The following is a 6,702-nucleotide window of genomic DNA, read 5'->3' on the forward strand; positions in this document are numbered from 1 at the left end:
TATAAAGCACATGAGCCCAACAAGATTTGATAAGATATCTAACTCAAATTATAAGCTCCATCCTAAAAAGAAATTAATCATAATAATGACATCTCATTAATACTCCCATTTGTGGAACAGATATAGATATTCATATCCCATGGATTCAAAACTATCTCAGAAACATGACAAGACGGGCGGTGGACATTAATGCGGTAAGATATTACTAATCTTGACTACAAGGTTCTTCCAATAAATGTCCTTAGACGGTTTATGTTGGCAATAAATGTTCCTAGATGGCTATATAAGTCGCATCACGTATACCTAGCCGAACACATGAACAAGAGCACAGAAAAACAAACAAATGGATGGGAAAACTATGAGTTGTTTTTTCATTTTGCTTTTGCTTCTAGGAAATTACACTCAAACTGGTACACTCTTTCACTCCCTATCCGACTCGCATATCTCCTACTATCGGTGCTTGAGAAATCTAACATCTTTCTACTGATGCCTTCCTTTTTGTGTAAATACACAGATGCTTACCTTTTCATAGAGAACTGCCAAAGCCATCTTATTGGAGACTTGACATGCACGAAGTGGTCATGCTGGGGGGACTGTATAAAATATTATTTTGGAAAGAAAATTAAGCAATATTATTGCGTACGCAAGTCCATGGCTCGCTATTGCGTATGTGTCATATGTGACTAGAAATACAATATGGTTATCGATGCATATACCATCAAGTGTCTGGAATAAAATGTATATAAGTAATAAAGTTCATAATATATGTTTATCAAATGTCATATTAATCCATGGTGTTGTTTTATATCATTTATATGCCTTGTGTAATCTCATACTAGTCGAATCATTAAATAAAGTAGTGTTCGAAATGTCCTGCTTTAATTATGTTCTCTGCAAGGGCATTCCCCAATATTGTTTCTTGGCACGAATACAAGGTAAAATTTGAAATGTGGCACTTTGGTTGAAGAAGAAATAGAAGATTGTTTTATACTAGAAAATATCTCAGTTCCCACAAACTGAACAATGTATGCAAATTTTGGTAAATAATGCTTAATTAATATTAGCCATTCTTAGATTTTAAAATGACTGTGTGGAGACCGCCATTTAATCTTGTTTTTTACATCCGAGTAATGAATTGAACTTCCGCCACCAATAAGGCAATGCCCACGGTAGGCATTCATGGCTTTTTTGAATGACTTTTGACTCCATTTGCATGTTGCAACACGTGTGAACATTAATCAACCTTTTTCACTGAAATAGTTATAGAAAATGCAAAAATTGTCGGAAATAAAAAGCACTCGTAATGATACCAAGAATTGGTCAGGCTAGGTCATAGAAAATGTTTGGTGCCTTTTCTCACTGGTCAAAAAACGATGTGCTCACAAAACGCAACCTGCTTCCCTACCTAGACAACGTCTATTCAACATGGCTTTTTGTACCTCTAAGGAATGAGCCCATGTTTTTCCACCAAGGAGGCACACCTATGTAAGCCATCCATGCCTGGTTTGAATGACTTTCGACAACGTTTGCATGTTGTGACACATGTGGCCAGTTATCAGACTATTTTCGTCGAAATAATTCCAGAAAATACAATACTTGTTGAAGACCAAATCCACTTTGCATGGTGGCATGAATTAGTCATGCTATGTCATGGAAAAAAACACCTAGCCATTTCTCGCAAGTCAAAAAATGATGTCCTCACAAACACACCCTTATGGCCTACCTAGACGTTGTCTTTTCAACACTGTCTTTTTAAACTCAGAGTCGTGACCCGAACTTTTGCCAGCAATAAGGCAAAGCCCTGGGTAGGCATTCATTGCCGGTTTGAATAACTTTCGACACCTTTTACATGTTGCGACAAATGTGGCCATTTATCGGCTTTGTTTTTACTTTAGTCATTGGAGAAAATGCAAAACTTTTCGAAAACCAAAACCACTTGGCATGGTTTCCATGAAGTGGACATGCATGGTCTTGGATAAAACTTCAGGCAATTTCTCTCTAGTACAAAAAACAATGTCATCAAAGACGCACCCTTCTGGCATACCTATGGACTCAGTGTTTATATCACCCAAATGTAAAATGAAGTCTTCATACTTGATCCAACACTTGTCCTCAACATTTTGAGGGGTCCATTTTTACAGCCCTTGTTGTAGCTAAATTGACCTTTTCCTTGAACACTCTTTGAGAAGGAAATAGCTCAAGGAGATATATGTGGTTACGAATTAACAAAACCACCCGGTGATTAATGCACTTTCATTGACTCTGAAACGTGTGATAACTAAAGATAATAGTTGGTCAATTTTGTTCTGGAGTAGGCCATGGAGTTTGAGATATTATTCACTCAAGGGACACTGTTGGAAAGATGATCCTAGGTAACTAATTGAATTCCTACCTAGGAACTTCCGCAATTTTCTGGTTATGCAATCTGGTCCAACAGATACAAGGAGGAAAATACTACACACAACTCCTAGCAGAATTCTACGCTCCAAATGTATCACATCCGTCAACACATAACTAAGAAAACCTCGAAAACTCGTGTACCTCAGACCTTTGAAAACACAACGATACTAGTCGTGGAAGTACTCCTGAACGCACTCCCCAGTACTGGGTGGCGTCGAGGTTATCTCACCACTAAGAGTGTAGAAGCATTTTCGATGTCGGCGTCCTCTGGTATTCCAGAACTGAAACGATAAAAACTGTGACGAAAACACCTTGGAGCTCAACTCCCCGGGACACTGCCACAACCCCAAAATGTCAGGAGGCACCAAGAACAGAATTCTCTTCACATCGATGTCGCAACGATCCCAACAATACACACGTGATCCTAATAAAAAATTGAAGGGGAAGACTAGTGGAATCAAAACACCTACGTCACAAATCCTCACCAGAGCGACAAAGGGGATAAGGAGTAAAAAGAATTCCTACTCTTCGATATATAACTAGACTCAAAATAGTTTTTTCTAGACTCAACAACATCAACGGTTTGATCAGTCAAGGGGGCTCCTGCGGTCGGTAAGGCTCTGATACCAACTTGTAGCGCCCAAGATGCGATTCTATCCTAATCACGTGATGAATTCGTAATTGGGGCACAACCGCATTTCGAGCGCATAGCAAGGTGGATATCTTTACAACATACCATGTACTAAATAGATGAGAATACCAGATACAGGCTTACACTCGCCACAAGCTACATCAAGAATACATGAACACATTAATACATAGCAATCATCATACATAAGAGCTGGATCCGGCTACAGATGAAATCAAACGAAAAACAAGAACAACATCCACCCTACTAATCCCAGGCTCCCGACCCAAAACCTATCCCTTGATCGAAGAAGAAGAAGAAGCAGAAGAACTCCAAACAAGCAAGCATCGCTCTCACGTCAGATCATCGCATTACCTGTACCTGCAACTGTTGTTGTAGTAATCTGTGAGCACAAGGACTCAGCAATCCCATTACCATAGGTATCAATACTAGAAAATCTTAATGGGTATGGAATGGATAAGTGGTGAGGTTGCAACAAACACTAAGCATTTGTATGGTTTCTAACTTACGAGTACAAGAATAAGAAGAGAAACTACATATAACGGTCGCAAACTAGAAATGATCAATAAGCGATCCTGAACTAGTTACGAGTCAAACATAACCACACCGTGTTCTCTTCCCGAACACCCTCGAAAAGAGACGGTCATGGTTACGCACGCGGTTGGTGTATTTTATTTCGGATCTGGTGTCAAGTTCTCTACAACTAGATATTATTTATTTCCAAGCCGCCACATAACCGCAAGCGCGACTTTCAATAAGATTTAACCCTGCAGGGGTGCTCCAACTTAATCCACCACAAACTACCACACGCATGCGATGGAACATCCTCACAACGTGAATAACACAATGCTTACGATAAGGAATTCCGGTGGACCTACCTCTCCTCAAAGGTCAAAACTAAACCAGCAAGGCCTCCCGGCATGTCGACAATCCTAATAGGAGCCGCGTATCTCGTTCTCAGGACACGACCGAATAGGTCGGCCTACGAGGAAAAACCAAACCTCGAGTTGCCCCGGGGTGGCCCCGCAGTCTGCCCGTTTTGGACCAACACCATCGGCACTGGCCCACCCTGTATTATGTTGAAAAACTCCTCGGGTTCATGACACCCTATGCATTAATTAATTAATTCGATTTTATTATGTTGGCAAATGTTAAAACCAAAGTTGGCCCTTGCTGGAAGAGTTCTTTCCTAAGCAATTGGTCAGGGGTCCCCATATACCCACATGTGTTAGGAGCACTCATCAAGGAACATAACACCGGTATGACATAAACTAGGGCGGCAAGAGTGAGAAAATACACCAAGAAAAAGCCGAGCCTTCCACCATTTACCAAGTATATATGTGCATTATTTAAAATAAGAGATATTGTGATATCACATGATATCAATGTCCCAACATGGAACAACCTGCAACTACGCCTGCAACTAGCAACGCTATAAGAGGGGGGCTGAGCAAAGCGGTAACATAGCCAAACAAAGGTTTGCTGGGATGGTGGAAAAGGTTAGAGGTTTATCATGGCATTTAGGAGGCTTGACAAACAAGTGGTAGGTAGCGCGACATAGCAATGGCATCGAGACAAATAGCAAAGCAAAGATAGTATTGATATCCAAGGTAACGGTCATCTTGCCTGGGATCCCGCTAGGAAGAAGACCGAGTCCATGAAGTAGACGAACAAATGTAGTCGAACGATTTCTCACAATCGCAACGTTGCCGAAACTAAGAAGCAACACCGGAATGAAGTAAACAACATGGTAAACACACTTATCATAACCATGGCATGATGCACAATCAAGTATGATGCATGTCCGTTTAAATAGGCATGGCGTGGCAAAGTGCAACAAATAATACTACAAATTAAGTGGAGCTCAATATGCAACGAGTTGCATATTGACGAATCACCACATTCAATTATTTAGTTCAGTCTCGTATATGCTACCCATTAATATTAAATGTTATTAAACATGGCAAGCGATGAAGCATACATGAAACAACCTATCTAGGCAAGTTTAAATGAGGCCAGAAACAACAAACAACAATTCCGAAAAATCCCCATGTGCATATTTCGAATTTGGTACTGTTCTGCCCAAAACCATAGTTTAATGTTGTTAAATAGCAAAATAAAGTGCACAAAGTTAATCTACTCATTTCTACCCCATTTACATATAAAGTTTATTTAATTCTGAGCTACGGTTATTTAGTTATGAATTAAACCACTTTAGCAAATTATTAGGCCATTGTAATGCAAACAACAATTTAATTGTTCTTAGCATGCATGAGGAGGACATGTTCAAGTTATATGCAATTTTATGAAAATGTTGACATGAACATGATAAGGAGCATTTGGTCACCATGGCGGAAAGAATTGGGTGCCACGGCGACGAAAACGGAAACGATGCCATGGCAACGTTCTGGTTCTGGTAACTCACTGAGAGACGTATGCAAACGAAGTGGGTGTTAGCGTGTCATGCAAAGATGTGGGGTGATCCCGATTACCGGGTTCCCACGTGTCGACGGCAAGGCAAACGAGGTATGTGCGCGAAATAATTCGGACATGATGCGGACATGAGCATCTCATATAAAACATGCATTCGTTCATGAGCGTCGTCTTGGTGGTTATACCTTCGAAGCGTGTATTTCGAGCGGTTTGAGTTCGTACTGGAAGTAGGGGTTCACGGCGAAGGTAGCGGAAGTAGTGGTACACGTTTCATAGAGGGACTTGACGAATCTAGACCCTTCGGGGTCATCATGGTACTTGGGGTTTTCGGACTTGCCGGTCTTGGCGATGGTAGTCGTACACTTGTCGGCGAGGTACTTGGCGCATCCTTGGTCCTCGGGGTCGTCGTTGGACTTGATGTTCTTTGAATCCGATAGTTGTAGGTGTTCAAGGTCTTCAGTGTCACTAAACTTGGCGATTCCAGGCGGTCTTTGGACTTGGTCATGGCACATTACAGAAGGCAGCAAGGCATGGCCGACTTGGTGTGCAACAAAAAATGGACCCCGGCGTCCGGGTTGTCTTGGCCACGACAAAGGCAGCAGGGCCAACAGGGCAGCCAGGTCGTCTTGGAGGGGAGCCTATCGGATAGAGTAGCTCGCGAGGACATCGGCGGCTCACGAGGCACCAACAGCAGAAGGACGAGGCATGGAAAACGGACAGCACGACAACCATGAAGGAGGCGCACGTGGTCGTGGTGGCTCAGGCAGAAGGCCATGGAGGGGCACGGCTGGCTAGGGGTGAGGGTGCGAGCAGAAGGGAGGTTTGGCGGGGAAACCGGCGGCGACGTGCTTGAACGGGTGAGGTTATGCGGCATGGCCATGAGGCGAAGCAACGGAGGGGTGACATCCATGGTCCGCGGAGGGTGCGCGTGGCGCCGTGCTTGTTCTAGTTGTCGAGGTCGCCGGCAGCAGGGACTGTGACGCGGCTGGGCACCGGCCGTCGACGGCTCCGGTGGCCGGCGCGGTCGAGGGAGGAGGCAGACGGACGCGACGTCATGGCGAGGCAGCGGCGCAGAGGAGGGTCGGCTAGGGGGCGTGAGGAAGCGGGCAGGGTCGGGCACGGATGAAGTGTGAATTATTTATGCAAGTGTGTTTTTGGTTGATTCCAAATTAATGGAATAATTATTTTAGCTCCCTTAATAATATTGGGATTATATGTTC

General features: G+C 43.0%; 1 long non-coding RNA gene across 1 annotated transcript; it reads left to right on the forward strand.

The window, feature by feature from the left end:
- Window positions 1-307: 307 nt before the first annotated feature.
- Window positions 308-770, forward strand: LOC123124266 (uncharacterized). The gene is made up of 2 exons (XR_006461024.1): window positions 308-410; window positions 515-770. It is a non-coding gene; the product is annotated as an uncharacterized lncRNA (long non-coding RNA).
- The last annotated feature ends 5,932 nt before the right edge of the window (window positions 771-6,702 follow it).

Source organism: Triticum aestivum, chromosome 5D (genome assembly GCF_018294505.1).
Source record: "Triticum aestivum cultivar Chinese Spring chromosome 5D, IWGSC CS RefSeq v2.1, whole genome shotgun sequence".
Taxonomy (NCBI): Eukaryota; Viridiplantae; Streptophyta; class Magnoliopsida; order Poales; family Poaceae; genus Triticum; species Triticum aestivum.